This window comes from Chiloscyllium plagiosum, unplaced genomic scaffold (assembly GCF_037043375.1).
Source record: "Chiloscyllium plagiosum isolate Xiang-an unplaced genomic scaffold, Cpla_swu_hap1 HiC_scaffold_7, whole genome shotgun sequence".
NCBI classification, from domain to species: Eukaryota; Metazoa; Chordata; class Chondrichthyes; order Orectolobiformes; family Hemiscylliidae; genus Chiloscyllium; species Chiloscyllium plagiosum.
The window spans coordinates 67,722-93,468 of record NW_028270145.1 but is presented as its reverse complement, the minus strand read 5'-3'; the positions used below and the strand labels follow the sequence as shown (position 1 = coordinate 93,468).

At 43.7% G+C, this 25,747-nt stretch overlaps 1 long non-coding RNA gene across 1 annotated transcript; it reads left to right on the top strand.

The window, feature by feature from the left end:
• The first annotated feature begins 695 nt into the window (after window positions 1-695).
• LOC148149538 (uncharacterized) lies at window positions 696-15,632 on the top strand. The gene is made up of 3 exons (XR_015757512.1): window positions 696-1,378; window positions 8,093-8,201; window positions 14,904-15,632. It is a non-coding gene; the product is annotated as an uncharacterized LOC148149538 (long non-coding RNA).
• The last annotated feature ends 10,115 nt before the right edge of the window (window positions 15,633-25,747 follow it).

The window sequence follows — 25,747 nt, the reverse complement described above, 5'->3', positions numbered from 1 at the left end:
ACAAGGAGAACAATCTCAATTTTTCCAAACCGCTGATCCCCCAATGTCTGTTTGCTCTCTATCAGGTACACATCAGGGTTGTGTTGGAATATTCTCCACTTGCCTGCATCAGTGCACCCCCCCCCCCCCCCCCCCCCAAACAATATTAAAGTGAACATCCTCCAGGATAAAACACCTGTACCTGAATGGTTTCCCATCCATCACCTTCAGCATTCCCTCTCCCCACCCTCGAGGCACAGTGGCATCACTGTGTAAAAGATCAAGTCAGCATTGTCCTACCCGACCATAGGACTGCTCTCTCATTAGACAGAGATGTCTGGTAGTGGTTAACCTGAATATTACCACAGCGCAGGCAAGGGGAGAGGTTGAAAAGGAGAGTCCATTAATTGTGGATGGTTATTCTTGATGTGTATTAGCAACACACATGTCACGTGAACAATTAATGTTAAAAATGCCCCACAAATTCTGCAACTAAAATCCCCCATTCCTTGAACCATCCTGGTAAATCTCCTGTGCCCCCTCTCAGGGACCCTGCCAACCTTCACAATGTGTGGGCGATCTGTGGTTCACGCAGACCCAGCTGCTCTGAACCCTGTGGGTGATAGCATAGAGCAACAGTTGCACTAAACTGTCTGGAAGAGAGTGAGAGACAGAAATCCTGATGGCATTTAAAATCTATTTAGGAACACACTTGCAAGGCCAAGGCTGACAGGTCTATGGGTTCTGTGCTGGAAAATGGGATTAAAATAGCTAGCTGGGAGATTTCTTTACACCATAAACCCAATGGACCACAAAACCGTTTTCTGTCATGTAGACCACAGACGCGTAATATAGGAATATGACAAGCCACAATAGAAACCAGGTCAGAGAAGGTGATATTAGAATAGATGATACGTGATTGATTAATGTTTTTTGGAGGAAAATGTGACAGAGGTTAAGCGGGACATTGTGGAGCTCTGGGTGCAGGAATCTGAAATAAAAATAGGTTATCCTGAAGGCTGGAATTAAAGAAAGGCACATCACAGAGATTTGTGAGGGTGGACAAGATTAAAGATAGAGAGGGTGTTGAGACTGGAGGAGATTAGAGATTGGAGGATGTTGCAGAGATTGAGATGTTTTTGATGCAGAGATAGTGATAGTTCTGAGGCTAGAGAGGAATTATAGAGATAAGGATGAGTTGTTAGCTTTCCCAACACTACCTCTTTACTGATAATGATTGTTTCTCTGTCCTCATCTGCCATTGCCTCCATAGGCCTGCGACAATGAGAGTACACAGACAGTATGTTCCTGTTAAGGCCAAGGCTGGGAGGCATTGAGATTGCTACGTGACCTGTGAAATTGAGGCTCTGGTCAAGAAAATGAAGGAAGGATATAGCAGGTACAGACCACTGTGTGAATCCCTAGAGGACTATAAGGGCAGTAGGAGTATACTCGCGGGAAACCAGGAGGCAAAAAAGGGGACATGAGATAGCTTTGGGAAATAGGTTTAAGGAGAATCCAAAGAGATTCTACAAATACACTAAAGACAAAAGAATAACTAGGCAGAGAATAGCGACCCTCAAAGATCAACAAGACTGTCTATGGAACAGCAGGAGGTGGGAGAGATTCTGTAAGTATTTCATGTCAGTTTTTACTGAAAGGGGGTATGGATGTTAGAGAAGTTGGAGAAATAAATAGTGATAACTTGGCAAGTGTACATATTACAGAGGAGGAGGTACTGGATGTATTAAAATGCATAAAGGTGGATAAATCCCTGGAATCTGATCAGGTGTATCCCAGAACTTTGTGGGTAATTAGGGAAGCTTTTGCTGGGCCCCTCGCTGCGATATTTGTATCATCGATCGCCACAGGTGAGGTGCTGGAAGACTGGTGCCATTATTTGTGAAAGATGGTAAGGAAAAGCCAGGGAACTATAGACCGGTGAGCCTGAAGTCAGTGGCAGATAAGTTGTTGGAAGGGATTCTCAGGGACAGGATTTACATGTCAGTGGAAAAGCAAGAAATTATTAGGGAGCATGGCTTTGTGCATTGAAATCATTAACTTGGACTTGAGAAAGACACAAGGTTTCACATAACACACTGGTTAGCAGGTTCAACACCATAGAATTCTGGCGGAACTAGCTGTTTGGATACGGAATTGGCTGGAAGGTCAAAGAGTCATAGATGGACAGCACAGAAACAGAGACCCGGTCCAACCAGTACATGCTGATCAGATATCCCAATGCAATCTAGTCCCACCTGTCAGCACCCGGCCCATATCCTTCCTAGTCATATACACATGAAGATGCCTTTTAAATGTTGCAATCGTAATGGCCTCCACCACTTCCTCTGGCAGCTCATTCTATACACGTACCACCCTCTGTGTGAAAATGTTGCCTCTCAAGTCTCTTTAAAGTCTTTCCCCTCATACCATAAACCTATGCTCTCTAGTGCTGGGATCCCCCACGCCAGGGAAAAGACTTTGTCTATTTATCCTATCCATGCACCTCATGTTTTTATATACATAGATAAGATCACCTCTCAGCCTCCGACGCTGCAGGGAAAACAGCCCCAGTATATTCAATCTCTATTCAACCCCCAGCCTAGCTCAAATCCTCCAACCCTGGCAATGTTCTTGTAAATCTTTTCTGAATCCTTTCAAGTTTCACAACATCCTTCCAATAGGAGGGAGACCAGATTTGTACGCAACGTTCCAAAAGTGGCCTAACCAATGTCCTGTACAACCGCAAGATGATCTCATAACTCCTGTACTCAATACTTTGTCCGATAAAGGAAAGCATACCAAATGCCACCTTCACTATCCTATCTACCTGCACTCCAAGGTCTTTGTTCAGTAACACTTCTCAGGACCTTAGCATTAAGTGTATAAGTCCTGCTAAGATTTGCTTTCCCAAAATGCCACTCCTCAGCCCATTCACCTATCGGATCAAGATCCCATTGTACTCTGAGGTAATCTTTTTCACTGTCCACTACACCTCCAGTTTTGGTGTCATCTCACTAACTATACCTCCTATGTTCACATCCAAGTCATTGATATAAATGACAAAAGGTAGTGGATCCAGCAGTGATCCTTGTAACACTCCACTAGTCACAGGCCTCCAGTCTGAAAAGCAACCCTCCATCACTACCCTCTGTCTTCTGCCTTTGAGCCAGTTCTGTATCCAAATGGTTGGTTCTCCCTGTATGCCACGAGCTCTAACCTTGCTGAGTAGTCAGTGTCATAGTGGAGGCTGCTTTTTGGACTGGAAGCCTGTGATGAGCAATATGCTGTCAGGCTGGGTGCTGGGTCCACTGCTTTTTGCCATTTATATAAATGATTTCTATGTGAATATAGGAGCTATGGTTAGTAGGTTTACAATAGACACCAAAATTGGAGGTGCAATGGACAGCAAAGTTACCTGAGAGTACAATGAGACTCCGATCAAATGGGCTGAGGAGTGGCAGATGAAGTTTAATTTAGATATATGTGAGGTTCTGCATTTTGGAAAAGCAAATCAGGGTGGGACTTATACACTTAATGGGAAGGTCCTGGGGAGTGTTGCTGAACAAAGACACCTTGGAGTGCAGTTTCATAGTTCCTTGAAAGTGAAATCATAGATAGGCAGGGTAGTGAAGAAAGTGTTTGGTGTACTTGCCTTTATTGGTCTGTGCATTGAGTACAGGAGTTGTGACGTCATTTTGCGGCTGTACAGGACATTCATTCAGCCACTTCTGGAATTCTGCTTTCAGTCCTGGTCTCCCCGCTATTGGAATGATATTGTGAAACTTGAAAGGATTCAGAAAAGATGCAAAGATGTTGCCAGGGTTGAGGCTGAATAGACTGAGGCTGTTTTCACTGGAGAATCAGATGCTGAGAGGTGACCATAGAGGTTGATAAAATCGTGAGGGGCATGGATAGGGTAAACAGCCAGGGTCTTATTCCTGTTTAGGTGAGTCCAAAACTAGAAAGCACAGGCGTGCAGGAAAAGATTGAAAAGGGATATTAGGGGCAAAGTTTCAAGCTGAACGTGGTATGTGTATGGAATGAGCTGCCAGAGAAAGTGTGGAGGCTGGTACAGTTACAACATTTAAAAGGCATCTCATTGGATATGTGATTGGGAAAGATTTAGAAGGCTATGGGGCCAAGTGCTAGCATATGGAACGAGATTAATTTAGGATATCTGGTCAGCATGGACAAGTTGGACTGAAGGGTCTGTTTTTGTGCTGTACATCTCTATGACACTAATAAATTAAAATTAAGATAGGTTTCTCTTTTATGGAGAGTTAGCAGAAGGTCAGGCAATTCTCCTTGGAGCTGAGAAGGTTAAGCAGTGATTTCGACCAGGAGTTGATTTGTTTCCAGGGTATTTCATTTACAGAGAGACAGAGTGATAAATTTTTAACGTCACAAATTTTAGTAACTATTTTCAGGTAACTGGCAAATAATGCAAAGAAAAATGTGAAAATTATTTTACTCACTAAGTTCTGAGCATCTGGAACAGTTTGAAAGACAGCTGGATGCAGATTCAGTAGTTATTGTCAAAACAAATTTGAAATTTAACATTTTTAAGGAAGGATTTGGAGGTCTATGTCCAAATGGGAGGTGAGTTGGGACTGACTGGCACCATCTCCAGAGGGAGAGAGTACAGCCCCAACGGGCGGAATAGCCCCCAGCCCCTGTGCTCTGTGATACTGACCCATTCACTGTGAATGATGAAGCTCATCACAGGGCAGAGCCGTAGAGATGTACAGCATGAAAATAAACCCTTTGGTTAAACTGGTCCATGCTGACCAGATATCCCAACCTAGTCTAGACCCATTTGCCAACACTTGGCACATATCACTCTGCACCCTTCCTATTCATATACCCATCCAGATGCCAAATGGTATAATTGTACCAACATCCTTCACTTCCTGACAGAAGTTTCCATACACGCACCAACCTCAGTGGGGGAAAACAAATTGTCCCACAAATCCATTTTAAATTCTTCCCCTCTCATCTTAAACCTATGCCCTCTCATTCTGGACTCCCCTACCCCAGGGAAACGACCTTGTCTATTTATCCTACCCATGCCCCTCATGATTTTATAAACCTCTATGAGGTCACCCCTCAGCCTTTGATGCACCTGGGAGGATCCACCACTCAGGTCACAATGGGGCCTGGCTGATTGACACAGCTTCAGACCAATAGGCGTGGTCCTCCAGCCAATGGGACTGAATGAGGGGTGGGTCCAGCAGGCCAACACATGACCATCAGTCTTCCAGGCGCAGTGTCACTGTGAGGGGGGACTGAATGTGAAGGAGTGGGAGAGACAGCAGATACTGGGAGAGAGATGGAGTTAGTGTGGATTGGGAAGATTGATAAACACTGTTTCAGTCTGCTGGACCTGAATTAGATACTCCGAGTAAATTAGAACCAAAAGAACTGTGGATGCTGTAAATCACACACAACAACCAGATGGTACTGGAAAAGCTCAGCAGATCTGGCAGCATCTGTGAAGAGAAATCGGTTCGCATTTTCGATTTAGTGACACTTCCTCAGGAACTGACGTTACTGAGAAATAAACATCGCTTTTTATGCAGAAGGTAGGGGTTAAGGAGTAAATGATAGGTGGGGATAGAGTCCAAAGAGAGAGATAAGAGCAGTTGGACAAAGGAGTGGATAACGATCTGAGGGGGAGGGTGAATAGCTGTATATGGGGACTGTTAGTGGCTAACCATAGGTAATGTGTAATGGAGGGCTACGTAATAACAAGGCCTGGTATGTGGGGTAGGGGGCAAAGATACTAGGACGTGGGAGAGTTCAGGACCTAAAATTATTGAATTTGATGTTGAAGCCAGAGGATTGCAGGGTCCCCAAGTGGGAGATGAGGTGTTGTTCTTCCAGCTTATGTTAAAGTGTGGCGCTGGAAAAGCACAGCAGGTCAGGCAGCATCCAAGGAGCAGGAGAATTGACATATTGGGCATGTCAGCACTTCATCAGAAATGTGGGTGGTGGAATATGGCTGAGAGATAAATAGGGAGGGGTGTTTGGGGTTGGTGGAAAGGAGCTAGGGAGGCAATAGATGGTTGTAGATGGGAGTAGTGGTGAGATGGGGGTAGTGGTGAGAGGGTGGAATGGATAATTGGAAAGGAAGATGGACAGGTGGGACTGTTCAAGAGGGCTGTGCCGAGTTGGAGGGTTGAATCTGAGATAAGGTGGGGGAGGGGAGATGAGGAAACCTTGATGCCGTGTGGTTGAAAGTTCCCAAGGTATTCTTCGTCCAGCTGTCGGGTGGCTTGGATTTTGTGGTGGAGGACTTGCATGTCCTTGGCAGCGTGGCGGCTGGGGGGAGGGGCGAGTAGCTGAAGTGGTTGGCCATAGGGCGATGGGGTTGGTTGGTGCATGTGTCCCAGAAATGTTCCCTGAAATATTCCACAATTTGGCATCCTGAGAGCAAAGGACACAATAGGTGGGTGGCACGGTGGCACAGTGGTTGGCACTGCTGCCTCACAGCGCCAGAGACCCGGGTTCAATTCCCGCCTCAGGCGACTGACTGTGTGGAGTTTGCACGTTCTCCCCGTGTCTGCGTGGGTTTCCTCTGGGTGCTCCGGTTTCCTCCCACAGTCCAAAGATGTGCAGGTCAGGTGAATTGGCCATGCTAAATTGCCCGTAGTGTTAGGTAAGGTGTACATGTAGGGATATGGGTGGGTTGCGCTTCGGCGGGGCGGTGTGGATTTGTTGGGCCGAAGGGCCTGTTTCCACACTGTAAGTAATCTAATCTAATCTAATCTAATCTAAAGCTGAGGTGTTTGGGTGGGCAGGGAAATCTATGCTGGATGTGGGAGGATCCTGTGGTGCCTTGGATGGAGGTGAGGGGAAGGTGTGGGCACAGGTTTTCCACCTCTTGCAGTGACAAGCGAAGGTGCCTGGAGTGGAGGATGGGTTGGTGGGGAGCATGATCTAACGTGGAAGTCACAAGGTATGGTCTCTGTGGGATGCTGAAAGGGGTGGGGACGGAAATATATCTCAGGTGGTTGGATCTGATGGTGGAAATAGCAGAGGATGATGCGTTGTATCTGGGTGGAAGGTGAGGATGGTGGGATTCCATCTTTGTTGCATTTGGAGGGGTGGGGTTCAAGGGCAGTGGTGTGGGAAGTGGAGGAGATACACTGGAGGGCATTGTTGACCACATGTGAGGGGAAATTGCAGTCTTTGAAATAGGAAGCCATTTTGTATGTTATGAAGTGTTCTTCCAGCTTGCATCAAGCTTCACTGGAACACTGCAGTAAGCATGAGACAGAAATGTTGGACAGGGAACAGTCTTGTGTGTTAAAGAGCAGGCAACTGGAAGCTCAGGATCTTTTTTGCAGGCACAATGTAGATCATCAGACACTATTTCCACCACCGCCACTGAGATGCTAGAAGGTTCCTGTCTCCTCCATTAACAGCTTTCCAACTTCCCACTCCTTTGTCTTTCCAAATGTTCCTGTCTCTCTTTGGGCTCTGTCCCCACCTATTAGTTACTCTTTAACCCCTATCTCCTGCAGTCCAAAGATGTGTAGGTCAAGTGAATTAGCCCAGCTAAATTTCTCGTCGTGTTCAGGGATGTGCATTAGTCTGGGGAAATGGAGAGTAATAGGATAGGGGAATGGGTCTGGGTGGGATTAACTTCGGAGGGTGAGTGTGGAATTGTTGTGCCGAAGGGCCTGTTTCCTGAAGGGATTCTAATTTTCCCAGCTGTCATCGGTTCTGAGGAAGGGTCACTGGACCCATGATGACCCTTGGTGTGTTCAGGAGGCGGAAAGGGGAAAGTGGCAGCAGAAACCGGATGAAATGTATCAGTGTAGACTGGGAGGGTTTAGTTACACTCTGTGCAGGTCGTTAGTCTGAATTAGAAACTCTTGGTCCCACGTTTGCAGCAAAGGGGAAGATGGCTTGGGCCTCAGGCAGTGAGGACCTGGGTTATGGCTGCCATCTTTATTTAGGGTAATGTACCACAAGGAGCATGCACGTGTCCTCTTCCTGGGTGGGGGAGGGGTGATTTGAAGAGGAGCATTTACACATCAAACACATACCAAGAGAAGTGTTCTTGCACTGACTGTGAGCTTTGTTTTGTGAATTCATTTTATAGGATATTAATTGAGAATAATTGAGACTGGGATCTCAATAAACAAGCTTCTACAGTCAGCGGAGTCATCAGGATCGGAATATCATTGGCATTAAACTGTGGAAGGAAAAAGGTTTGTCTGTTCTGTCTGTGGGAAAATATCTTCAATATTTTTGTCAAACCAAAAGCAGAAAGATGTTCAAGTCCATGGTTGGATCACCCTTGGGGTATGTGTTCAATTCTTGGCTCTGCAGCTGTGGAAGGAGGTATTGGCTTGAGAGAGAGCACAGATTTATCCAAATTACACCTCGTCTTTTTGCAGGAACTTTCAGATTTAGTCTCAATCATCCACTTTATAATGTTAATCTGTAAACTCCCTACTTCCAATTCTCTGCAAATTTCTCATTGAAATTCCTTGTGGACTCAAATTCCAGCACCATTTCAGGTGGAACTTTCCAGATTCTGACAACTGTCTGTTCATTCAGAAACTGCTGGTCCATTTTGACTCTGGGGTTACAAAGGGCTGAATTGAAAGATGCAATACTGGTCCTGAGCTCCCATTGAGATGCATTGGAACAGTACAGGAGGCTGAGGGAAGTGTAGGTGTGAGCAGACAATGAAAATGGCAGGGCTGCACTAAAAGTGCTGTTTGGCTCAATGAGAGTGTTTTGGAGTTGGGTGTAAATAGTGAGGTGAGACAGGGAGAAGGTGAAGCTGAAACTCCGTTTTAGTTCAGGCCTTTCAGAAATTCACAGTCCCAATGGGAACAGCCAATTTGTCAGTGATACCTGCGGAGTATTTAAGTTTTTAAAGTATGACATATCAGCTTAAGTAAAGATTTTTTTTGTTATTCTAATGGACATGTTTAAAGTGAAGGAAGATTGCTCACTCATTTAAATTCTTTTAATGGGAGTAACTAGATGAATGTAGAGAGATGTTGTGACAGGGCACCTCAGAGCCGTGGTGTGCTCCTCTTGCACAATGTGGGAAATAAGGGATGCTTCCAGTGTCCCTGACGGCTATGTGTGCAGGAAGGGTTCCCATCTGCAGTTATTGGGAAACTGCTTTTCAGAGTTGGAGTTGTGAGTAGACTCACTGTGGAGCATCTGCGATACTGAGAATGTTATGGACAGCACGTTTAGTGAGTCCGTCACACTGCAGGTGAGGGTTACACAGGAAGAAAGGGAATGGATGACCATCAGATCAAGTAAAAGGCTCAGGAAGGGAGTGCAGGAGTTCCCAGTGGTCATCCTCTTCTCAAACAGATACTGTATACTGCCTGGGATTCTGTAAGGGTGGGAATGGGTGGGGTGGCTTCTCGGGAAATCAGCAACAGCCAGGTTCATGACACCACAGAGAGCTCTGCTGCACGGAGTGGGAGGAAAGAGAGGAAACACGGCTATAGTGACAGGGGATTCAATGATCAGGGTTAGGGCGGGCATTGCTGTGGCCACAGACATGAATCCAGGATGGTACGTTACTTCCTGGAGCTAGGATCCGCGATATCATGGAGCGGCTGCAGGATATTCTGGAGCTGGAGGGTAAAGTCAGTGGTTGTGGAACACATAGATACCAATGACATTGCTAAACAAAGGGATGAGGGCCTGAAAGCTGGATATAGGGAGATCAGGGATGCATTAAAATGTAGCTCTTGAAACGTAATAACGCGAGACTTGCACCCAGTGCCATGTGCTAGTGAGAGGGCAGATCAGCTGGATATGTGGTTGGGGAAATGGCGTACCAAAGAAGGCTTTAGATTCTTCAGGCACTGGGACTGTTTCTGGGTGGGACCTGTACCAGCCTGACCGGTTACCCCTGGGCAGAGCTGGGAGAAATCCCCTGGTGGGGGCTATTGCCAGTCCCATTGGTGAGGTTGTAACTAGTCTGGCAGGGGTATGTGAATTAAAGTGTAGGTTGAGATGGGTCAGATTCAGGTCAGGGAATGGGAGGTAGAATATGAGTGATGTAGCCAGCAGCTCAGAAAGCCAAAGGAAAGGAGGATTAAACGAAGATTGAGTCCCTGTTCATCCATCAGTCCTGACATCCCAGGAATCAGAGTCAACAAAATCTGGAGCTGTACAGCTCTCTGTCTCCATGTGCTTTAGCAAAATGGTGGAAATCTGCAATAAAACCAAAACGTGCTGGAGATCCTCAGCTGGTCTGGCAGCATCTGAAATGGTGACAGATGCAGGAAACACTGCAGCGTTGAAGAAGTCACACCAAGCACTACAATATCAGTTACACGCTGAGTGCCAGAACATGGGACTACAATAAATAGGAGCTTGATAACCAGCATGAACATGATGGGGTTGGAAAGTTGACGTTTCGGGTCAGGACTATTCATCGGGACTGACAAAGGGTCCTGACCAAATCATCAACCTTTCTGCTCCTCTGATGCTGCCTGACCTGCTGCGCTTTTCCAGATCCACATTGTATTGACCCTGACTTCCAGGATCTGCAACCCTCAACTATCTTCACATCCCAGGAGTCAGGCTGATGACCCACCTTTACTCACTCTCAATAACCAGGATAGCTCTCCTTGGGAAAGGGGAAAAAGGTACACATAGTACTCCAGGTGTGGTCTCACCAAGGCTCTTCCAGAAAGGGATCCCTGCTCCTGTACTCGAGTCCTCTCACTAGGAAGGTCACACATCATTTACATTCTCCACTGCTTCCCATTCCTGCCTGCTTCTGAGAAGAGGGAATCTCGGAGAAATACAGAATGAAATGGCGTCAGAGTCTCTGGTATAAAACTGTTGAATACAATGCCTCCGTCTTCTCCATATTGGTCATCAAGCACACATGCCTGGTGTGATCATCTAAACACTTCTTCAAGGCTGCAATGTTTCCTGCATCTGTCACCATTTCAGATGCTGCCAGACCTGCTGAGGATCTCCAGCACTTTCTGTTTTCTCTGTTGTAGAGTACTGAAAGGGGGGATTTGTAGTTGAGAAATTCAAATTGAATTTCATGTTACTGGATCCGTGCCGATCTGAATATCATTGGCCTTTTCATCTGGATGGACAGGTGTGCATTCTGCCCATGGATTAATATTTCAAATATCAGTGTGACTGGAAAAAAGTACTGAGTTAGCGAAGTCCATGTTAGCGTGGTGGCAGTGGAGAGAGATTTCATTGGTTTTTGAAAGTCTAAAAAATCATGGCACATTTCCCAGGAACAGTTAAGCCACAGATTTGTTTTGTATGAGGGCAATTTACCATGAAACCAGAAAGACAAAAGGATTCCTGCATCATGGAAAAAGCTATGAAAATGGGATTGTTGTAATGGAGTGAATTATTGATCATGGATTGTAATCCATTGGCGTTGTCACGTCGGTTCTAGTGCCGTGGGGAAACACGGGAAATGTGATGAGTGCAGTGTAGGTTTCAGTTATTAAACTGGAAAGGTGCAGAAGAAATTTACAAGGATGATGCCAGGGCTCAGGGGTCTGAGTTACAGGGAGAGGTTGGACAAGCTTTGGAACTTTTTGTTTAGAGCAGAGGAAACCGAGGGGGAATATTTTACAGAAGTGTATAAGATCATGAGAGGCATGGGTAAGGTGAATACACTCAGTCTTTTTCCCAGGGAACCAAGGACTGGAGGGCATCAGTTTATAATTAGAGGAGAAAAAATAAAAGGGAAGCTGAGGGGCAACTGTTTTACACAGAGGGTGGTATGTATATGGAATGAGCTGCCAGTGGAAGTGGTTGAGGTGGGTGCATTAACAACTTGTAAAAGGCATTTGGACAAATACATGGATAGCAAAGGGTCGGAAGCAGATGGACCAAGTGCAGGGAAATGGGGTTCACGTGGATGGACATTCTGATCGGCATGGGCCAGTTTGGGCCAAAGCGCCTGTCTCTGCTGTAGGATTCTACAACTCTAAGTGTATTTGCTATTTCTCCCACTAAGTCTGTTGGTATCCTGGGATGTATTCCATCAGGGCAATGAGACTTGTGTACCTTTAGCTCCATTAACTTGCCCAGCTCTAACTCTTTCATGATAATGGTTGTTTCAAAGTCCTCACCTTCCTCAGTCTCCTTATCAATTACTGGCATGTTCTTCGTGTTCTCCACTGTAAAGACTGACTGCTGTGTCATAATATTCCTGATCCCTGCTGGATAGGAATAACTAGGCACAGAACTCTGAAAGGTCTTCTTTGAGACTTTATTGATGAGACATGGTAGTTACCTGGATATTTTACGTGCAAAACGCCTTTCGGCAGCATCGGGTCCAATCTACGGCTCCCATTCTTCTACTTTTGTGATTTGTAACTTTGTATAGTGACTGTCTCTCAGAATTATCTCCATGACAACAGCAGTTAAAAAGTCTAGTTCAGTTCAGCTCTTTGTGGTTAAACCACACACCCCTCCCCCCCACGACCCCTTGGCTCCCTCAAGTACCTGACAGGCGCTTCAGTTTCAGAGGGGCTGTCTATCAGGATTCTGATGTGGAGGAGCCGGGGTTGGGGTGGGGTGGACAAAGTTTAAAAACCACACATCACCAGGTTATAGTCCAACAGGTTTATTTGGAAGTACAAGCTTTTGGAGTGTGCTGTGAGTTTTAACTTGATCAGGATTATCTCTGTGGTAACAGTTAAGTGCTTCAACAATTACAGAGGCCATATGTTCCCCAAACAATAGGTTTCCCTCTAGCAGGGTAAACAGCTATTCCTGCCCTGGGGATAGCTAATAATCGCTTTTTATCCCCAATCCCATCAAGCTTTCTGTTGATCTTTGAAGTTTTTCTAATCTCCTAACTTTTTTCTTGGTGTCTTTGCCAATTGTATACCTTCTATTTCACTTTGATAGACTCCCTTATTTCGTTAGACACCCATGGCAGATTACTCCGTTTCCGACAGTCCTTCCTTTTCACTGATATGTGCTTTTGCTGAGCACTTCGAAAAATTCTTTGATATTCCTCCACTGTCTGTCAACTGTCCCACCATAAAGTCTTTGCTTCCAGTCTACATTAACCGACTCCTGCCTCATCCTATTGTAGTCTCCTTTGTTTAAGCACAGGCTCTTGGGATTGGATTTAATCTTCCCGCTTTCCATCTGTGTTCTAAATTCAACCAGACTTATCACAAGTCTTTTATCAGATTACGAGGTGAGGCGAAGTTTCCTGGGTGTTTTGGGTTTCATTGTCAGAGACCTTGGCTTTGTAATAAAGTACAGGATAAATATTCACAACGGAGTATTCTGGACGCTGTGAATATCCTATACAATCTAAAACCATAAATCACTGTCTCCCCTCAGTTTAAAATTGCAAAATTATTATCTCCTACATGCTTCCTCACTATCTAAGTTTGGAACGCTAATCCACCTAACTATCCTGCTTTTTCCGAAAATCTTTGGTGAAGGTGGTGAGTTTTGGATTCAGCTTTCCAGTCATTACCGTAAGAAGATAAGCACTGGGCACAGGAGAGGCAATGCAGCTCTTCAAACCAGCTCCACCATTTAATACCATGAGGATTGAGCTCACCTCGGTCTCAGCTGGATTTTCCCGCCTGTTCTCTCTCACCCTTCAACTCATTGCAAATTAAAAATCTGTATCTCTTCATTAAATTTGCTCTCATGTCCTGGCATCCACCGCATTTTGAATAGCGAATTCCACAGATTCAAACACATCGAGATAGGTACCTTCTTCTTCATGAGAATAGAATAGTCCCTATAGTACAGAAAAAGGGTATTCACCCATCGAGTCCACACCCTATGAAGAGCATCCCATTTAGACCCATCCATTCCCTGTAACCCTGCATTTCCCATTGTTAATTGCCTAACCGGCTCATGCATGGACCCAGTGGGCAATTTGGCATGACTAATCCACCTCACCTGCACATCTTTGGACTGTGGGAGGAAACTGGAGCACCGAACAAAACCACGCAGACATGGGGAGAATGTGTAAACTCCACACAGTTGCCTAAGGCTGGAATCAAACCCGGGTCCCTGAAGCTGTGAGGCAGCAGTGCTAGCCACTGAGACACCTCTGCTTGAAATCTGCTGCCCTTTATTAACCTCCCCACCACGCAATTGGCTGAATTTGTATTTCTTACGTCAGAAATCGGGTTGTCTAAGCGGATGTCTCAGTAAAACCCAGTCACAGCCCACATATCCTGTGTACCTGAATGGTGATCCGATACAAAACACCCTCCACCCCACACTTTCTTTCACTTTTCAGAGACAGGTCTCCAGAGGCTTCATGGGGACTACAACTCCCACAATCCTTGAGGCAGGGACCACACGTGTGTGGGGAAACCCAGCACTGTACATGTACAGAATATGGGCGTGTTTTGGAGCATGTGCTTTGGGGTAACTAGCGGAAAGCATTTCACACTTTGATTGGCTGGCGAAGAAATTCATCTGCTTGTTGATCTGTTGGGGGAGTCAAAGTGTCAGCACACCCACATGGGACCAAGTTCCATTCCCAACTTGTCATAACACTGGGAATCGACCAATGGGAAACAAGGAAGGATCTGACCCATTCTCCTAGACTGAAGGTTCCTCTTCTGTCCAGAATCTGCCACCTCCCTTTCTGTTTCCTTTTGTTTCATTCTGCTGTTACATTATTGACTTGCAGCAACTGAAGGGAAAGGAATTGAACCCAGAAAGGGTGCAGAGTCTAACCAGGGACGGGAAGTGGTGGCATGGATCTGTTTATCAACAACTCCATGAGAATGGGGAGGGTTTACATTAGGGGCAGCAGAGTCAGAATGATGGGAGAGAGTAAGTGGGCTGGAGGGTTACAGCTTTGGAGGAACAAAGGGGAAAAATATTCCAGAGAAACTAGAATTATCTGTTCTGAATTTCTAATCTGTACCTATTCATTTATATAGGGTGCTAGATGGTGAAGATTTGCAGACTGAAATCTCAAAATCATGTGCCAATCGTGATTGAGCTATCCAGAATTTGACAAACCAAAGATGGGGAATTACTCGGCCAAAATCCTGCAACACTCTACCTCCCAGCATTGTCGGTCTATCTGCGCCAAATGGATGCGATTGGTTCAAGACGGCAGCTCACTACCATCTTCTTAAGGGTACCTAGAGATGGGGAATAAATGCTGGCTGAGCCAGTGATGCCCATATCCTGGAAATGGTTTCTATCTCTAGTTGCTGAAACCCGGTTGATGTTACTGCAGGATGATGATGGATGCTGAGTGCATCCTCCAGGAGGCAGCACCATCACATTACCCCTGCCTACACCCACACAGTAACACCGCAACATCACTAGAACAAAAGGCAGTGAAGCCAAAGGAGGACTTAGATATAGTTCTTCGAGGTAAAGTCATCAAAGGGGATTGGAGCACAGCAGGAACAGGAGACTGAGCTGGATGGTCAGCTGTTTCCCATTGAATTGTGGAGCACAATCGAATGGCCACCTCCTGCTGCTATCTTCCAAGTACATATATAGCCATGGAGCCTGGGTAGGAAGAAGTAGGCATGGCAGGGATTCTCCAGGAGATTGCATGTCCACATCAGTTTTCAGTGAGGGATGGTTTGATGGATTTTATTTAACAATTTGTCTTTTACATTTTAAAAAAAAAATTTGCTTGTGTTAAAGTTTATTCCACAATAAATAAATGTAAAAGAATTGAAAATATCTGAATATAACAGTTTTTAAAATTTCAAATGCACTTTAGAACAAAATCCTGTCTCTTCCCGGACACCATCACTTTCCAGTTACTCAAACTCCAGGGAAATATTCCCTCCCTGTCTGAACCTTTGGTTTGATTTAACTGCTTTTCAGTTCTCATTCTGTGAGCTGTGGAGTGTTCTTTATTCCCCATTTCTCCTACCCAGAAGTGTTATCACAGCAACCTTCGCACCATCAAAATCATCATTACATCATTTTTCTTTTTGTTAACCTATAATCACCAGCAGTAAACCATTTGTGTTACCAATTGAATATTTATAAACAAAGCCCATTCCGCGCCAAGCAAACCATTACAAGTGACAGAGTGAGAAGGGACTAAATCAAAGTAGAGTTGGGGGGGAGGAGGGGGCAGCGGTGGAGATAAAGCACTGTATCCCCTGCGGTGCCCACCTCTATCTAAAGGCATCGAGAGCATTGATACACACCACATGCTCCTTCTCCAAGGACACCCTGCTGTGAAGCCTTTATCCTCAATCATAGAATAGAATCCCAACAGTGTGGAAGGAGAGCATTGGCCCATCAAACCCCACCGACCATCTGAAGAACATCACGCCCAGAGCACTCCATCCCTGTAATACTGAATTTCCCATGGCTGATCTACCTAGTCTGTACATTCCTGGTCACTGTGGGCAATTTAGCACGACTGATCCACCTAACCTGCACATCTTAAGACTGTGCGAGAAAACCAGAGCACCTGGAGAGGACACACACTATCATGGGGAGAATGTGGGAACTCCACACAGGCCGTTGACCAAGGCTGGACTCTAACCTTATACCTGGTGCTGTGAAGCAGCAGTGCTACAATCAGAATTTAAGTCAAAAGAGACGATCCCTGCTCATTGTCACATTGCTTTTTGTGGAGCCTTGTGCCCAGAGAGACACCCTGAGGTTCAGAAAGTGGCAATATAAATTCAGTCAACACCAGCCCAGTTAATGTGATTAACAACAACAACATCAATACTCCAACAGTGTCATCATGAACAAGGTCCAGCCCTAATTCTGATGAACAGTAACATCAGAATCAGAGTCCTGCAGTGATATGTGAACTCTACCCCACACGGAGCAGGTGGATGACCACTTCCCTGTGTGCATTCACTGGGCTCTCAGTCGTGTTGAAGACTCAGCAAATCCCTTGTCACACAGAGAGGGAAACAGCTCCTACCCAGTGTGAACCTGCTGGTGTCTCAGCAGGCGGGATAAATCACTGAATCCCTTCTCCCACACTGAGCATCTGAATGGCTTCTCCCCTGTGTGGGCTCGCTGGAGTCTCAGCAGATCAGAAGACTGAGTGAATCCTTTCCCGCATATGGAGCAGGTGAATCGCCTCTGCCCCATGGGAATGCACTGGTGTCTCTGCAGGAGAAAGATTTGAATGAATCCTTTCTCTCATACAGAGCAGATCTCAGTCATCTATGCACTCTCTGGTGCCTCATCAGTTTGAAAGTGCGAGTAAATCCCTTCCCATACATGGAGTAGGTGACCAACCTCTCCCCAGTGTGACTGTGTCAGTGAGTGTCCTGCTGGGAGAGGTAAGTGAATTCCTTCCCACAGTCCCCACGTTTACATACCCTCACCCTGGTTCCGTCAGAATGGTGTCTTCCTAGATCACATGACCAGTTAAATCCTTAACCACATGCACAACACGAATGGTTTCTCTGGGCTGGAAATGCTGCTTTCCCCTTCCATGTTATGTATGATGTTCAGGACCTGCGGAATTGGGTGTGTTAAATGTGATGTTAAAGCTGAGTTTCCCATCTGTGAACTCTCTCTCTGTAAAACAAGTTTATCTCCTTCATTACTACAGCTCCCAACACCAGCTCTTCCTTCAGTTCTCCTGAAATTCTATATTTGGACTAATGCAATAATGTGGCTTTCTCTCACTTGTTTCTGAAAGTAAATTTGAATGATTTGGATAACTGGACTTTACTAGCCAAACTTGTTCCTACGCTATCATTTGCGACTCTTAACCTATGGGAAATGTGTTAGCTTCGATGACCGTTATAATGTTCTGACCACGTCTATGGAGTCAGTATAAGTCAATTCTAACAATTATCAATAGATTGTATCTAAACAGGATGCCCATGCAACAGTAGGTGCTCTGACACTCAATACCTGTAAGTTAAGTTCTTTTTCTTAAAGCCCCGCATGTGTCCAGCAATCTGCCAATACAATTGAAGATATTTTATACAGTAACCTTACAGTCTCAATTGCCAATTGCAATCCTTGAAGCAGTCAGTGACACGCCTCAGTGATTTGAATTCTAACAGCACCTTTGCCCTGTCAGGAGAGATTGAGGAGCATGAAGCTGTCTTCTCTGGAGGTCGGAAATATGAAACACTTGAAATGAACAAAATTCTTCAAGAGCCCAATAGGATAGATATAGGACGATGTGCTCCCTGGCTGGTGTGTCTGGAATGAAATAAGCACCAACTGCGGTATCTTTACCCAGTATCCCCTTTAGCTGCATAAATGTTTAAGATTTATTTGCTGCTCTAATTCCACTCTCTTGTTGACTCCCATTTGTAACTGCTGTATTGTTGGTGGCCGTGCAAATTGGTAACATTTGAGTCAATCTATCCTAAAACCTCTCTGTATCTGTGCCTCGCTTTTGTTCACTGAGACTCTCATTCAGTTTGACGTCTTTCCAAACATTGCCCTGATATTTCCCTAGAGGGCCTTAGAGGGCTCAGAATGAAATGTTCACAGAATTGTTACGATGCAAAAGGAAGCTGATTGGCTCATCGGCTCTCCAAAGGATCACCTCACTGAATGCCATTCTTCTACTTTTACCCCATAAATCTTCCCATTCGCCCTCTTCCAGTAACTGTTCAATTCTATTCTCTTCATTGTACCTGGTTCCACTGCACTCTTTGGCAGTGCATTCCTGACCATAAACTTCCTCTGCATGAAAACGTTTTGTCCCATGTCCCATTGCTTCCTTTGTCAATCCCTTTACATCAGTGCCTCATCATTATTGATTCTTTCATGAATGTGAACAGTTTGTCCCAATCAACTCTCACTGGATCCCTCTTGGAGGTATCTGTACCCACCATCCCCCAGGATGGTGAATATCATCTCCCCCGGTCACAGGAGACCAGTGAGAGACCATTCAGGTGCTCTCACTGTGGACTGGGTTCAGAACACCATCCAGCCTCACTGTACTCCAGCGAATACACACTGGGGAGAGGCCATTCTCCTGCTCTGAGTGTGGAAAGCAATTCACTCAGCTATCCAGCTTGATGAAACACCAGCGAGTTCACAAGTAACCACAGCAATTGGATTTATTTTGTTTGTTCATGGGATCACAGCATCACTTGCTGGGGCAGCATTTGTCATCCATTCTAACTGCCTAGAAGACGGTTTAGAGTCAACCCCATTATTCAGGGTCTGGATTCACATGTCGGCTGGACCAGGTCAGAATTAACACAGTTTCCAAGACCCAATGACATGAAGAGTTGATTTCTGGCCTATTATTTCTGAAATAATAATGAATAATGTTTGCCTTTGAATTAAAAGTGAAAGACCAAAATGAATTTTATTCTGATTGAGCACGTCCTCCTGTTTTCTCAGTTGTTATTGACAATCTCATTCCCCTCGCACCAGAACCTGTTCCAGAGAGTGTTAAAGAAAAGGCAGAATGGTCAGCTGCAGCTGGTCACCTGACTGATCACTGGACCCAAAGTTTCACTCTCCACAGATGCTGCCAGATCTGCTAACTTTTTCCAGCAATGTCTGTTTTTGTTTCTGATTTCCCAGCATTTGTAGATGTTTAGTTTTTCAATATTGATCTTGTCTGTTGCAGAGGAGTTTATTGATGAGTTCAGAGAGTTTTGAAAATTGTAAGTTAGGCCACAAATCAGCCATGATCTAATTGAATGGCAGAGGATGGTTGAGGGTTGAATGGCCTCCTCCTGTTCCAATGTAGGTTGTCCATCTGCAGCTTGTGGCAACATTTCCCTTCATTGCTAACTTCACCTCCATGTCTAACACACTGTTACTGACTGAACAAACCTGTGTTTGAACCAAACCTGCTAATGTTCAGTGGCTCCCTCTCCTGCCATTCGGGTTTAACTCTCATCATGGAATGCTGTCTCGTATTACTGCGGGAATGCCCACAAAGGACTCAGCCTGGAGACTGTATCCCTGAGAGCCACAAACCCCGTTTATTTCCTTCTTCCTATTTCATTCTGGCTATTGAATTCTCAGTTTCAATCCAATCTCCTGTCATGCCCTTCAACATGCCCATGTGGGTGGACAAGAGGCAACTGGGATTTAATGAAGGGAAGTGGGATTAGGCAGAAGCATGAGGAGAGGTGACAGCAAAGAAAGCTCTCATTGTAGCGGCAGAGTTTCTCTGTGACCCAGGGAGTGGTGAGGCATCTGAGTTTATGGGGGAGGCAGATTCAATCGGGGATTTGGGAAGACACTCAGACACTTAGACACTGACCTGTCCATCTGATTGTTAACTTAGACAGATAGACAGAAATAAATATGCACATTTTGATAGCAACTTTGATGTTCTGGGGCAATGAAACATGCTTCGAAATCAATTATTTCAACTTGAACTCTCTGAAAACACAGGCACAAAGCTTCCTGCTTGTATCAGGTTGTCTCTCAGCTTCCTCTTTTCTTGAGAAAAGAGTTTTAAGCTGTTTAGCCATTCCTGTTGATTGTAACCTTGTAAGATGTATGACTGAACCTTAAGCGACATTAGCAGCAGAAACAGCTCCTGACCTGTGAGGGGGTCTGGTTGGAGTATTTGTGTTTACAAATTCATTCTCACTCTCACGTACCATGTGAAATTGCTGTAAAACTGAAGGAAAGGAGTGAGTGAGCACCCACAGAAACACCAAGACAGCGTGTGTACCTGAGCTGAATGAACCTGGCTGAGGAAAATGTGACGACAATCACAACTAGTTACAATCACAGAATCCCGTAGGGGCAGAAAGAGGCTATTTGGCCCATCGAGCCTACAATGAACTGCTCTCCCACCCTACCCCCATAACCCCACATTTATCATGGCTAACCCAACACACAAAACCTGCACACTACAGGCTATGTTAACATGATCAATCCAGTGAAGCTGCACATCTGTGGACAGGTCACAGATTACATCCAAATGCTCGGAATTGTGGATGAATGGCCTCCTCCTGACACAAATGCTCTGTGTTTTAAAATAAAATCTGGGGGAAACTGCAGCCAGAAAGATTTCCAATTATTTCTGGAGAAAGAGAATTCAAAACTCACGCCACTGACCTAGGGGGCGCAGTGAAGCCACAGAGGTCTGGGAACCATCAGAAATGGAACAGGTTGTGAGCAAGGTAGGGGTGAGACAAGGACAAAAAGACAGTCTGTCACACGGGGGAAGGCAGGAGAGATTAAATAACAGAAATGGTAGTCCCTCAAGGCCACGGGGAATGGAGTTAGGGCTGGGAAAGAAACCAGGAAACAAGGTGTGCAGCTGTCAAAGAAATACATTATAAAAACAGATTATAACAACATAGAGGGCAGAGTACACAGTCTGAAATTGTTGCTTTCATCGGTGAGTAGAGAAAGTTGTAAAGCCTAAACACATACAGGATGGGCCAAGTGACCTCGACATGCGCTGTAAGTTTCTGATTTTTTTTCTGACATTTGGAGTTTAAGTCTGATGATGTTAATAAATTTTCAAATTGGACTGGAGTTTAATATTCTGGAGAAATGTCAAATAAATCACATTGATCCCATTCTGCAGACCTTAGTCCATAGCCCTGCATGTTCCAGCATTTCCGTTACATCCATGTCCTGCTGGTGGGATAGGATATACAAGGATGGTCATGGTGGTGTCTGGGACATTGTAAGGTATGATTCTACGTGTGTAACTGTGTCAGGCTGTTGCTTGACTAGTCTACGTTCCAGCTCACCCAGTACGATGTTGGCGGGATGAGAAACTAGTTGGAGCTCCTCTGCTCACCAGTTCCTTTCCTTTCTGCTTTTTTTTATTTATTTCTCTCTCACTCACCCCCTTGCAGTCTATAACACAAATGTCTCAACATTGAATCATGTTATCAGGATAACCCTGTATCCCGTGCCTCATTTCTGAATAAGCCTTCCATGGGGAACCTTACCAAACACATTGCTAAAATCCATAAACACCACATCCACTGCTCTGTCCTCACCAATGTGTTTGTCACATAATTTGTCTCAAATAATTCAATAAGGTTTCTGAAGCATAACCTGCTGCTCACAAAGCCATGCTGACCATCTCTAATCAATCTATGCTTTTCCAAATAATTATAAATCCAGTCTCTCTGCATCCTCTCCAATAATTTCCCCACAACTAATGTAAGACTGACTCATCGATGATTCCCAGGATTATCTCAATTGCCTTTCTTGAATAAGGGAATAATGTTTGCTACGCCCCAATCATCTGGTATGACTCCAGCTGACAGTGAGGATGCAAAGATCATCGCCAAAACACAGTAACCCCTTCCCTCGCTTCCCATAACAACCTAAGTTATATCCTTTCTGGCCGAGGAGACTTATCTATCCCCATGGTTTTTCAATATGATCAGCACATTCTCCATCTTAATATCAACCTGTTCGACAATATCAGCCTGTTTCACGCTGTCCTCACAAGGAACAAGATCCCACTCACTCGTGAATACTGAAGCCAAGTACTCATTAAGGATCTCCCCTACCTGCTCTGACTCCTGGCAGTAGTTTGCTTTACTATAATGGGTATAAATGTGGAATTATGTCTCAGTACTGAATTAATGTAAAGATATTGCAGTGTACAATCACTCGATTACTTTGAATATTGAACTGTATTTTAACTGAGAGAACACAGTTGAATTGATTTGATTATAGTTCACTTCATGCTAACATTTATTGTATTTCGAACCACAATAAGAGTTTCCTTTTTACATATATATAACTTATGAAAAATTCACCGCCCGTTTATGTACAGAAAATAGAATTAACATCTGCTTGTTCCTTCCTTTTTCAATGACTGTTCAGTTTGAATTTGTGGAAGTTGTACATTCTTGAAATGAAGGGAAATTGTCTTCAGCTGAATATTCACATTGAATGACTGATGCATTTTTAAAATCAAAGTACAATGATCACGCAGTTTTGTCAATTTGTCTTTCAAAGAATTGTCATGAGATTCCTGTTTATTTAAGACCACCATTCCTTTATTCTATTGTTATTGTAAAATATTGTTTAATTTCCAGTCCATTACACACAGAAACTACCTAATTAATTCCCATTCAAATTACTACAATAAACAACTGATTAGTTTTCATTTGAGTAACACATTAAACATAATATTACAGTCCTGCCTGTCCTGAGTGGGAACATTATGAAAGGAACTTGTGTAGCTGTGGCAGTGTCTCTATTACTAGACCTGAGGGAATGTTTCAAATCACACCTTCAACAGAAATATATCAAGAGTCGCTCTGAATGTTGATTAGAGAGTACCTAAGCACAGATTGAATTGCTTTTCAATTCAACATTAGATCTGCTGCTATCTATTATACCAATAATCACAAAATCTGATACTTATTTGTGACAGGTTACCAAGAAATATGTGTACAGGTATCCCCCACTTTTGGAAAGTTCGCTTTAGCCACTTTGCTTTTACAAAAGACTTACATTTGTCCCTGTTTTCTCTAACTGAAAGATATCTGAAGAGGATTTTCACTTTTACGAGAAAAGGGGAAATGTTTCCCGTATAAATTAATGCTTCTTCAATTTACGCATTTACAGCTTATAAAAAACGTTTCATAATAATGCTTTACTTTCGGATAGTGTGGATACCTGTCTCTAATTCTGTTGCTTATAAGTTCCTGGAGAAACTTGAAAATGTTGCAGAATTAAAGATTACGATGTCTAAGTAATGAGATTGATCTATTTTTTGTTGCAAAAGGGAAAGTCCAAACAATTGAAACACATTAAAAATTATTCTCTCGTGCTATAAATTTGAAATAAAGTTGATATCTTCTTCAGTAAACTAACAAATGCTACCACCTATTACTTGTCAGTCAGCTGGTTACCTTCTTTGTAACTAAATGTTGTGATTCATCTAAATAATACTCTGTTCTTTGATCAAAGTGAATTTGTAATTATTGTTCAATTTATGAATAGCTGAAAATGTGTTGCTGGAAAAGTGCAGCAGGTCAGGCAGCATCCAAGGAGCAGGAGAATCGATGTTTCGGGCATGAGCCCTTCTCCAGCATCTGCAGTCCTCACTTTCTCCTCCAAATTATGAATAGTCAGAAAATTGTTTTTATTTTTCCATTCACCTGTTCATTTTGACCATAAGGTTGAAATGCTTTGACAATATTGGAGTGTGTTCATTTAAAAATAAGGTTTGCACATCTCTCACATATCTCATTCTTATGATTCAAGAATGTTTCCTCATGGAATTCTAGAAAATTCCAAACATTTGTTGACTTCAAATAAGATCTTTAACATCCAATCATCAATCTGTTGTTAATGTTTCAGCTGTATACATTGACATTGGTTAGGTACTCATTCAGAGAGATCAACTGACAATTATAAACTATTTGCAGGATTATTGAATTGAAAGAAAGATACAGGCGTGCAAACATTTTTTGGAAGGAATTGCTTTTTCATTCAAATGTGTAGGCTGTTCAAGAATTCTATATCGCCTTCCATTGGTTTTCTTGTCGAGAATGCAAATTTATAATTCATGTGAATTTTAATATGTTCTGTATTTTGAGATTTGTATCAGATTTAAGAAGAGGGGCAATTAACATGAGAACTTCAGGGAATAGAACGCACAGTAAATTAAATTGACAGAGGCAACTTTTAGTATTATCTCTGAATATTCATTCAAATATTTCTAATGTCAAAAGAGCGAGGTGCCGGAAAAGCACAGCAGGTCAGGCAGCATTCGAGGAGAAGCAGAATCGACGTTTTGGGAATGAGCCCTTCATCAGGAATCTTTTCGATACTCCTGCTCTTTGAATGTGCCTGCCCTTTTCCAACACCACAGCTTTCCTCACTTTCTCCAAATATGCTTAATGAACATGAACTGAAAATGTTAGCATCAGCAGTTGAACAAGACCAAATTAACACATTTTTTGCAATATTTATAGTGAAAACTTGTTTGAGAACATGCAACAAATCAGATTGAACAACATCTCTTGCCGTTAGAACCCTTGGCCCTTCATAATAAAGAATAACCATGCTTTGAACAGCCAGTGTGGTGTATAACTACTGAACTGAAATATCAGAGGGACAACGATTGCATTTATTGAAGGGAATGATAACCAGATCTTTACTGTGATAGTGGGGATTGATCTCAGAAACAATAAAATTTTACTGTGATTATTCCACTGAACAGTAATTAGATGGTCATGAAGATCTTTGTGTGGCTTTATGTGCAGTGTTTTGTTTGAACATTGATTTCAGTAACATTGAGATATTTTACAAGATTGACAATTGACAGTTAAAGATAAGTTTTAAATGCAACATTTTTAAAAATTGGCAGTTATGTTTAGCGAAACACAATTTAAAGTTTATGGAATCCCTACTGTATGGAAACAGGCCATTTGGCCCAACAAGTCTACACTGACGTTCCAAAGAATAATCCACTCAGCACCATTCTGCTCTCAGATTACTGGACATTTACCCCTGACTAATGCACATAACCTACACATCCCTGAACAGAACGTGCAGCTTAGCATGGCCAATTTACCTAACCTGCATATCTTTGGATTGTGGGAGAAAACCAGAACATGCAAACTCCACGCAAACATGTGGCCGAGGATGGAATCAAACCCAAGTGCATAACACTGTAAGACACGAGTGCTAACCACTGATCCTCTGTTCTCAATGCACAGCCCCATGCAAGAAGTGAGATAAGTGAGAGACGTGCAAAGTCAAATTTCAAATGAACACTCTCTGATGTTGCCAAAGCGTATCAATCTTACATTCAATATGAATAGGTGAATGGAAAACAAAAAATAAAAATCCCTAACATATCATGAATGAACAATAATTAGAAAATTAATAT